At 53.3% G+C, this 8,360-nt stretch overlaps 18 non-coding genes and 1 pseudogene across 18 annotated transcripts; 13 read left to right on the top strand and 6 right to left on the bottom strand.

Moving 5' to 3' along the window:
• Positions 1-110, bottom strand: LOC122763304 (annotated as a pseudogene; the record flags this gene model as incomplete).
• A 403-nt stretch (positions 111-513) lies between these two features.
• LOC122763306 lies at positions 514-677 on the top strand. The gene has a single exon (XR_006359009.1). It is a non-coding gene; the product is annotated as a U1 spliceosomal RNA (small nuclear RNA).
• A 439-nt stretch (positions 678-1,116) lies between these two features.
• LOC122763317 lies at positions 1,117-1,229 on the top strand. The gene has a single exon (XR_006359020.1). It is a non-coding gene; the product is annotated as a U5 spliceosomal RNA (small nuclear RNA).
• A 182-nt stretch (positions 1,230-1,411) lies between these two features.
• On the top strand, positions 1,412-1,606 carry LOC122763312. Its single transcript, XR_006359015.1, has one exon. It is a non-coding gene; the product is annotated as a U2 spliceosomal RNA (small nuclear RNA).
• Positions 1,607-1,724: 118 nt separating this feature from the next.
• On the bottom strand, positions 1,725-1,843 carry LOC122763303. Its single transcript, XR_006359007.1, has one exon. It is a non-coding gene; the product is annotated as a 5S ribosomal RNA (ribosomal RNA).
• A 103-nt stretch (positions 1,844-1,946) lies between these two features.
• On the bottom strand, positions 1,947-2,064 carry LOC122763321. Its single transcript, XR_006359024.1, has one exon. It is a non-coding gene; the product is annotated as a 5S ribosomal RNA (ribosomal RNA).
• A 401-nt stretch (positions 2,065-2,465) lies between these two features.
• On the top strand, positions 2,466-2,629 carry LOC122763307. Its single transcript, XR_006359010.1, has one exon. It is a non-coding gene; the product is annotated as a U1 spliceosomal RNA (small nuclear RNA).
• A 439-nt stretch (positions 2,630-3,068) lies between these two features.
• Positions 3,069-3,180, top strand: LOC122763318. The gene has a single exon (XR_006359021.1). It is a non-coding gene; the product is annotated as a U5 spliceosomal RNA (small nuclear RNA).
• A 180-nt stretch (positions 3,181-3,360) lies between these two features.
• LOC122763314 lies at positions 3,361-3,552 on the top strand. Its single transcript, XR_006359017.1, has one exon. It is a non-coding gene; the product is annotated as a U2 spliceosomal RNA (small nuclear RNA).
• Positions 3,553-3,876: 324 nt separating this feature from the next.
• LOC122763320 lies at positions 3,877-3,995 on the bottom strand. The gene has a single exon (XR_006359023.1). It is a non-coding gene; the product is annotated as a 5S ribosomal RNA (ribosomal RNA).
• A 402-nt stretch (positions 3,996-4,397) lies between these two features.
• Positions 4,398-4,561, top strand: LOC122763305. The gene has a single exon (XR_006359008.1). It is a non-coding gene; the product is annotated as a U1 spliceosomal RNA (small nuclear RNA).
• Positions 4,562-5,000: 439 nt separating this feature from the next.
• Positions 5,001-5,113, top strand: LOC122763316. Its single transcript, XR_006359019.1, has one exon. It is a non-coding gene; the product is annotated as a U5 spliceosomal RNA (small nuclear RNA).
• Positions 5,114-5,296: 183 nt separating this feature from the next.
• LOC122763311 lies at positions 5,297-5,489 on the top strand. The gene has a single exon (XR_006359014.1). It is a non-coding gene; the product is annotated as a U2 spliceosomal RNA (small nuclear RNA).
• A 124-nt stretch (positions 5,490-5,613) lies between these two features.
• On the bottom strand, positions 5,614-5,732 carry LOC122763313. The gene has a single exon (XR_006359016.1). It is a non-coding gene; the product is annotated as a 5S ribosomal RNA (ribosomal RNA).
• Positions 5,733-6,135: 403 nt separating this feature from the next.
• On the top strand, positions 6,136-6,298 carry LOC122763309. The gene has a single exon (XR_006359012.1). It is a non-coding gene; the product is annotated as a U1 spliceosomal RNA (small nuclear RNA).
• A 434-nt stretch (positions 6,299-6,732) lies between these two features.
• LOC122763315 lies at positions 6,733-6,845 on the top strand. Its single transcript, XR_006359018.1, has one exon. It is a non-coding gene; the product is annotated as a U5 spliceosomal RNA (small nuclear RNA).
• Positions 6,846-7,027: 182 nt separating this feature from the next.
• On the top strand, positions 7,028-7,220 carry LOC122763310. The gene has a single exon (XR_006359013.1). It is a non-coding gene; the product is annotated as a U2 spliceosomal RNA (small nuclear RNA).
• Positions 7,221-7,338: 118 nt separating this feature from the next.
• LOC122763319 lies at positions 7,339-7,457 on the bottom strand. Its single transcript, XR_006359022.1, has one exon. It is a non-coding gene; the product is annotated as a 5S ribosomal RNA (ribosomal RNA).
• A 607-nt stretch (positions 7,458-8,064) lies between these two features.
• Positions 8,065-8,228, top strand: LOC122763308. Its single transcript, XR_006359011.1, has one exon. It is a non-coding gene; the product is annotated as a U1 spliceosomal RNA (small nuclear RNA).
• The last annotated feature ends 132 nt before the right edge of the window (positions 8,229-8,360 follow it).

The raw sequence follows: 8,360 nt of genomic DNA, 5'->3' as shown, positions 1-8,360 counted from the left end.
CACCTGGTATTCCCAGGCGGTCTCCCATCCAAGTACTAACTAGGCCCGCCCCTGCTTGGCTTCCGAGATCAGACGAGATTGGGCGTGCTCAGGGTGGTATGGCCGTAAGCCGGGGGGTTGGGGACACAGACTGCTTTTATGGACTGGGCAAGGCCCCCTGCGCGTGGCGGGGCTCAAAAGTCAGCCTTTCGGACACACTGCACTTCAGCCTTTATCTCCACCACATGCTACACTCTAGTCCAGTATCGGGAAGCGACACCGAGATGGGCAAGCGGCTGTTGGTGCCGTCATGTCCAGTTGTTGCTGAATCTATAGGAAACGACAGCCAGGTATGCCAGTAAAAAAGGTCGAGTGTTTCCTCTCCAATGTGTGCTGGAGGTTGAAGTTGAACATAGCACAGCATTAACGAGCAACTGAGTCAAGGCATTGGCCTCTGGGATTATTCATTTCCTGCACCATCAGCCAAAGAGCTGTGTCTGGCAACAGCCACCCGGGCTTTGGCGAGTACACCTCATACTTACCTGGCAGGGGAGATACCATGATCAAGAAGGCGGTTCACCCAGGGCGAGGCTCAGCCATTGCACTCCGGCTGTGTTGACCCCAGCAAATTCCCCAAACGTGGGAGTCTTGACTGCATAATTTTTGCTAGTGGGGTGCTGCGTCCGCGCTTTCCCCCGATGATGTCGTCGTAAGCAAAGGTCAGCCGCCCAAAGTTCACCGTTGTGTGCCCATCTCCAAACTTCTCTCGTCCTTGCGGAGCAACATCCCCAGTCTTTCCAAGTTGCTGGGAACGTGATGGTTGTGGGTGTTGTCTTTTAGCTCAAAGCAAACACGGAGCTGCTTTGCTCATGCACTCACGTCTACCACTAAATGTTGGAGGTGTGCCAGTGAGCGAGGAATGTGCCACAGCCTCAGCGACTGATAGAAAACTGCAGCACACAACCAACAGTAAGAATGCGCTTCCAAACATGCAGTCAAATCTGGGCGGTTTATTGGCCGACAAACCAAAAACGCTGAAGGAAGGCTGTCCCAAGGTGGCCGGCCGGCCGGCCGACCGAGACTGTGGTGACTCCGGCGGATAGACTCCTTGGCTGCTCTCCAGGACAGGGGCTACGTTGACTCTGGTTTCTCTTCAAAATGCACAAGTCTTTCGCCTTTTACTACAGACTTCCGTGGAGAGGGACGTTCAAGAGTTTAAGTTATTTTTGGTGGGCTTTGCTGTAAGGCTGCGCCCTTTGAGTGTGTCAAATGTCAAGCAGCTGTCTGTCAAGGCTCAGAGGTGCACTTAGGTCAACCTTGGGGCGGAGGTGATCAGCAGCAGCAGCCTTTGTTATGCGCCCTTAAAAACATGGCACCACAACAACTGACTTGTGTGCCAAGATCTTGGGTTGGCCCCAGACACCTGTGGGCCATCGCTTCTCGGCCTTTTGGCTAAGATCAAGTGTAGTATCTGTTCTTATCAGTTTAATATCTGATATGTCCTCTATATGGGGATTAAATATTAAATGCATTTTTGAGCAGTGGGAGGTGAAAACTGGGGCTTGCTCTCTCTTCACTCCTTGCATTGACCTGGTATTGCAGTGCCACCAGGAACGGTGCACCATTCTCTTTTTTCTGTGAAAAGCAAAGCGAAGCTGAAACCAGAAAGACATCAACCCGTGCCTGTGCGTCAATTTAATTGCGAGCCCATGTTTCTTGTAAGGAAGCAGCAGCAGCAGCGTAAAAGCTTACAGCACCTGGTATTCCCAGGCGGTCTCCCATCCAAGTACTAACCCGGCCCGACCCTGCTTAGCTTCCGAGATCAGACGAGATCGGGCGTGCTCAGGGTGGTATGGCCGTAAGCCGAGGGGCTGGCGACAGAGAGTGCCTTTATGGACTAGGCAAGGCCCCTGCTCGCCGAGGGCATCTTCTTGTAAGGAAGCAGCAGTGTGTGCTGCAGCAGCTGCAGCTACAGCACCTGGTATTCCCAGGCGGTCTCCCATCCAAGTACTAACCAGGCCCGACCCTGCTTGGCTTCCGAGATCAGACGAGATCGGGCGTGCTCAGGGTGGTATGGCCGTAAGCCGGGGGGTTGGGGACACAGACTGCTTTTATGGACTGGGCAAGGCCCCCTGCGCGTGGCGGGGCTCAAAAGTCAGCCTTTCGACACACTGCACTTCAGCCTTTATCTCCACCACATGCTACACTCTAGTCCAGTATCGGGAAGCGACACCGAGATGGGCAAGCGGCTGTTGGTGCCGTCATGTCCAGTTGTTGCTGAGTCTATAGGAGGAAACCATTGCAGCATGCCAGTAAAAGGTCGTGAAGTGTTTCCTCCAATGTGTGCTGGAGGTTGAAGTGGAACATAGCACAGCATTAATCTAGCAACTGGAGTCGCGCATTGGCCTCTCTGGATTATTCATTTCCAGTAACTGTCAGCCAAAGAGCTGTGTCCAACAGCCACCCGGCTTTACAGTACAATTTTCATACTTACCTGGCAGGGGAGATACCATGATCAAGAAGGCGGTTCACCCAGGGCGAGGCTCAGCCATTGCACTCCGGCTGTGTTGACCCCTGCAAATTCCCCAAACGGGGGAGTCTTGACTGCATAATTTTTGCTAGTGGGGTGCTGCGTCCGCGCTTTCCCCCGATGATGTCGTCGTAAGCAAAGGTCAGCCGCCCAAAGTTCACCGCTGTGTGCCCATCTCCAAACTTCTCTCGTCCTTGCGGAGCAACATCCCCAGTCTTTCCAAGTTGCTGGGAACGTGATGGTTGTGGGTGTTGTCTTTTAGCTCAAAGCAAACACGGAGCTGCTTTGCTCATGCACTCACGTCTACCACTAAATGTTGGAGGTGTGCCAGTGAGCGAGGAATGTGCCACAGCCTCAGCGACTGATAGAAAACTGCAGCACACAACCGACAGTAGGAACGCGCTTCCAAACATGCAGTCAAATCTGGGCGGTTTATTGGCCGACTAAGCAAAAACGTTGACGGAAGGCCGTCCCAAGGTGGCCGGCCGGCCGGCCGACCGAGACTGTGGTGACTCCGGCGGATAGACTCCTCGGCTGCTCTCCAGGACAGGGGCTACGTTGACTCTGGTTTCTCTTCAAAATGCACAAGTCTTTCGCCTTTACTAAAGACTTCCGTGGAGAGGGACGTTCAAGAGTTTAAGTTATTTTTGGTGGGCTTTGCTGTAAGGCTGCCTTTCAGCCGCGTCAAATGTCAAGCAGCTGTCTGTCAAGGCTCAGAGGCGCACTTAGGTCAACCTTGGGGCGGAGGTGAGCAGCAGCAGCAGCCTTTGTTATGCGCCCTTAAAAACATGGCACCACAACAACTGACTTGTGTGCCAAGATCTTGGGTTGGCCCCAGACACCTGTGGGCCATCGCTTCTCGGCCTTTTTGCTAAGATCAAGTGTAGTATCTGTTCTTATCAGTTTAATATCTGATATGTCCTCTATATGGGGATTAAATATTAAATGCATTTTTGAGCAGTGGGAGGTGAAAACTGGGCTTCTGTTCTTCACCTTTTGCATTGACCTTGGCATTGCAGTGCCACCAGAACGGTGCACCATTCTCTTTTTTTCTGCGGAAACCAAAGCTTAAGCTGAAACCAGAAAGACATCAACCCGCGTTCAGCGGCCAATTTGGTGAGCCTTACGTTTTGTAGCGAAGCAGCAGTGTAAAAGCTTACAGCACCTGGGATTCCCAGGCGTCTCCCCATCCACCAGGTTCCACTCCCGCTTAGCCTCCGAAAGATCAGACGAGATCGCCGCGGCACCAGGGTGGTATGCCGAAGTCGTAGGGGCTGGCGACAGACTGCCTTATGGATTGCGCAAGTACCGGCCGAGGGGCACTTTCTTGTAAGGAAGCAGCAGTGTAAAAGCGTGCAGCGGTGTAAAAGCTACAGCACCTGGTATTCCCAGGCGGTCTCCCATCCAAGTACTAACCAGGCCCGACCCTGCTTGGCTTCCGAGATCAGACGAGATCGGGCGTGCTCAGGGTGGTATGGCCGTAAGCCGGGGGGTTGGGGACACAGACTGCTTTTATGGACTGGCAAGGCCCCCTGCGCGTGGCGGGGCTCAAAAGTCAGCCTTTCGGACACACTGCACTTCAGCCTTTATCTCCACCACATGCTACACTCTAGTCCAGTATCGGGAAGCGACACCGAGATGGGCAAGCGGCTGTTGGTGCCGCCATGTCCAGTTGTTGCTGAATCTATAGGAAACGACAGCCAGGTATGCCAGTAAAAAAGGTCGAGTGTTTCCTCTCCAATGTGTGCTGGAGGTTGAAGTTGAACATAGCACAGCATTAACGAGCAACTGAGTCAGCGCATTGGCCTCTGGGATTATTCATTTCCTGCACCATCAGCCAAAGAGCTGTGTCTGGCAACAGCCACCCGGTGTTTGGCGAGTACACCTCATACTTACCTGGCAGGGGAGATACCATGATCAAGAAGGCGGTTCACCCAGGGCGAGGCTCAGCCATTGCACTCCGGCTGTGTTGACCCCAGCAAATTCCCCAAACGTGGGAGTCTTGACTGCATAATTTTTGCTAGTGGGGTGCTGCGTCCGCGCTTTCCCCCGATGATGTCGTCGTAAGCAAAGGTCAGCCGCCCAAAGTTCACCGCTGTGTGCCCATCTCCAAACTTCTCTCGTCCTTGCGGAGCAACATCCCCAGTCTTTCCAAGTTGCTGGGAACGTGATGGTTGTGGGTGTTGTCTTTTAGCTCAAAGCAAACACGGAGCTGCTTTGCTCATGCACTCACGTCTACCACTAAATGTTGGAGGTGTGCCAGTGAGCGAGGAATGTGCCACAGCCTCAGCGACTGATAGAAAACTGCAGCACACAACCAACAGTAAGAATGCGCTTCCAAACATGCAGTCAAATCTGGGCGGTTTATTGGCCGACAAACCAAAAACGTTGAAGGAAGGCTGTCCAGCAGGAAGACGGGCCGCCTAATTCCAGACTGTGGTGACTCCGGGCGGATAGACTCCTCGGCTGCGCTCCAGGACAGGGGCTACGTTGACTCTGGTTTCTCTTCAAAATGCACAAGTCTTTCGCCTTTTACTAAAGACTTCCGTGGAGAGGGACGTTCAAGAGTTTAAGTTATTTTTGGTGGGCTTTGCTGTAAGGCTGCGCCCTTTTCAGCGTGTCAAATGTCAAGCAGCTGTCTGTCAAGGCTCAGAGGTGCACTTGGGTCAACCTTGGGGCGGAGGTGATCAGCAGCAGCAGCCTTTGTTATGCGCCCTTAAAGACATGGCACCACAACAACTGACTTGTGTGCCAAGATCTTGGGTTGGCCCCAGACACCAGTGGGCCATCGCTTCTCGGCCTTTTGGCTAAGATCAAGTGTAGTATCTGTTCTTATCAGTTTAATATCTGATATGTCCTCTATATGGGGATTAAATATTAAATGCATTTTTGAGCAGTGGGAGGTGAAAACTGGGGCTTGCTCTCTTCACTCCTTGCATTGACCTGGTATTGCAGTGCCACCAGGAACGGTGCACCATTCTCTTTTTTCTGTGAAAAGCAAAGCGAAGCTGAAACCAGAAAGACATCAACCCGTGCCTGTGCGTCAATTTAATTGCGAGCCCATGTTTCTTGTAAGGAAGCAGCAGCAGCAGCAGCAGCGTAAAAGCTTACAGCACCTGGTATTCCCAGGCGGTCTCCCATCCAAGTACTAACCAGGCCCGACCCTGCTTAGCTTCCGAGATCAGACGAGATCGGGCGTGCTCAGGGTGGTATGGCCGTAAGCCGGGGGGTTGGGGACACAGACTGCTTTTATGGACTGGGCAAGGCCCCCTGCGCGTGGCGGGGCTCAAAAGTCAGCCTTTCGGACACACTGCACTTCAGCCTTTATCTCCACCACATGCTACACTCTAGTCCAGTATCGGGAAGCGACACCGAGATGGGCAAGCGGCTGTTGGTGCCGTCATGTCCAGTTGTTGCTGAATCTATAGGAAACGACAGCCAGGTATGCCAGTAAAAAAGGTCGAGTGTTTCCTCTCCAATGTGTGCTGGAGGTTGAAGTGGAACATAGCACAGCATTAACGAGCAACTGAGTCAAGGCATTGGCCTCTGGGATTATTCATTTCCAGCACCATCAGCCAAAGAGCTGTGGCTGGCAAGAGCCACCCGGTGTTTGGCGAGTACACCTCATACTTACCTGGCAGGGGAGATACCATGATCAAGAAGGCTGTTCACCCAGGGCGAGGCTCAGCCATTGCACTCCGGCTGTGTTGACCCCTGCAAATTCCCCAAACGTGGGAGTCTTGACTGCATAATTTTTGCTAGTGGGTGCTGCGTCCGCGCTTTCCCCCGATGATGTCGTTGTAAGCAAAGGTCAGCCGCCCGAAGTTCAACGTTGTGTGCCCATCTCCAAACTTCTCGTCTCATGGAGCAACATCCCCAGTCTTTCCAAGTTGCCAACGGATGGTTGTGGTGTTGTCTTTAGCTCAAAGCAAACACGAGCTGCTTTGCTCATGCACTCACGCCTACCACTAAAATGCTGGAGGTGTGCCAGTGAGCGAGGAATGTGCCACAGCCTCAGCGACCGATAGAAAACTGCAGCACACAACCGACAGTAGGAAAGCGCTTCCAAACATGCAGTCAAATCTGGGCGGTTTATTGGCCGACTAAGCAAAAACGTTGAAGGAAGGCCGTCCCAAGGTGGCCGGCCGGCCGGCCGGCCGACCGAGACTGTGGTGACTCCGGCGGATAGACTCCTCGGCTGCTCTCCAGGACAGGGGCTACGTTGACTCTGGTTTCTCTTCAAAATGCACAAGTCTTTCGCCTTTTACTAAAGACTTCCGTGGAGAGGGACGTTCAAGAGTTTAAGTTATTTTTGGTGGGCTTTGCTGTAAGGCTGCGCCCTTTGAGTGTGTCAAATGTCAAGCAGCTGTCTGTCAAGGCTCAGAGGTGCACTTAGGTCAACCTTGGGGCGGAGGTGATCAGCAGCAGCAGCCTTTGTTATGCGCCCTTAAAAACATGGCACCACAACAACTGACTTGTGTGCCAAGATCTTGGGTTGGCCCCAGACACCTGTGGGCCATCGCTTCTCGGCCTTTTGGCTAAGATCAAGTGTAGTATCTGTTCTTATCAGTTTAATATCTGATATGTCCTCTATATGGGGATTAAATATTAAATGCATTTTTGAGCAGTGGGAGGTGAAAACTGGGGCTTGCTCTCTTCACTCCTTGCATTGACCTGGTATTGCAGTGCCACCAGGAACGGTGCACCATTCTCTTTTTTCTGTGAAAAGCAAAGCGAAGCTGAAACCAGAAAGACATCAACCCGTGCCTGTGCGTCAATTTAATGGCGAGCCCATGTTTCTTGTAAGGAAGCAGCAGCAGCAGCGTAAAAGCTTACAGCACCTGGTATTCCCAGGCGGTCTCCCATCCAAGTACTAACCCGGCCCGACCCCGCTTAGCTTCCGAGATCAGACGAGATCGGGCGTGCTCAGGGTGGTATGGCCGTAAGCCGGGGGGTTGGGGACACAGACCGCCTTTATGGATTCAGGCAAGGCCCCTTGCTCGGGCCGAGGGCATCTTTTTCTTAGGCGAAGCAGCAGTGTAAAAGCGCAGCGTAAAGCTACAGCACCTGCATTCCCAGGCGGCCTCCCATCCAAGTACTGGGTTCAGGCCCCACTCCTCACGGCTTCCAGATCGGACGAGATCGGGCGTGCTCAGGGTGGTGGCGGCCAGTCGGGCTGGGGACACAGACTGCTTTGGCGGACGGGCAAGGGCCCCCGGCGCCGCGGGAGTGGGCTCAGCGTCGCCTTCGACACTGCACTTCAGCCTTTATCTCCACCAGCGCAGTATCGGGAAGCGACACCGAGATGGGCAAGCGGCTGTTGGTGCCGTCATGTCCAGTTGTTGCTGAATCTATAGGAAACGCCAGCCAGGTATGCCAGTAAAAAAGGTCGAGTGTTTCCTCTCCAATGTGTGCTGGAGGTTGAAGTTGAACATAGCACAGCATTAACGAGCAACTGAGTCAAGGCATTGGCCTCTGGGATTATTCATTTCCCGCACCATCAGCCAAAGAGCTGTGTCTGGCAAGAGCCACCCGGTGTTTGACGAGTACACCTCATACTTACCTGGCAGGGGAGATACCATGATCAAGAAGGCGGTGCACCCAGGGCGAGGCTCAGCCATTGCACTCCGGCTGTGTTGACCCCTGCAAATTCCCCAAACGGGGGAGTCTTGACTGCATAATTTTTGCTAGTGGGGTGCTGCGTCCGCGCTTTCCCCCGATGATGTCGTCGTAAGCAAAGGTCAGCCGCCCAAAGTTCACCGCTGTGTGCCCATCTCCAAACTTCTCTCGTCCTTGCGGAGCAACATCCCCAGTCTTTCCAAGTTGATGGGAACGTGATGGTTGTGGGTGT

The sequence above is a fragment of the Solea senegalensis genome, unplaced genomic scaffold (genome assembly GCF_019176455.1).
Source record: "Solea senegalensis isolate Sse05_10M unplaced genomic scaffold, IFAPA_SoseM_1 scf7180000016712, whole genome shotgun sequence".
In the NCBI taxonomy this organism is placed as follows: domain Eukaryota; kingdom Metazoa; phylum Chordata; class Actinopteri; order Pleuronectiformes; family Soleidae; genus Solea; species Solea senegalensis.
This window is presented reverse-complemented; position numbering and strand designations above follow the sequence as displayed.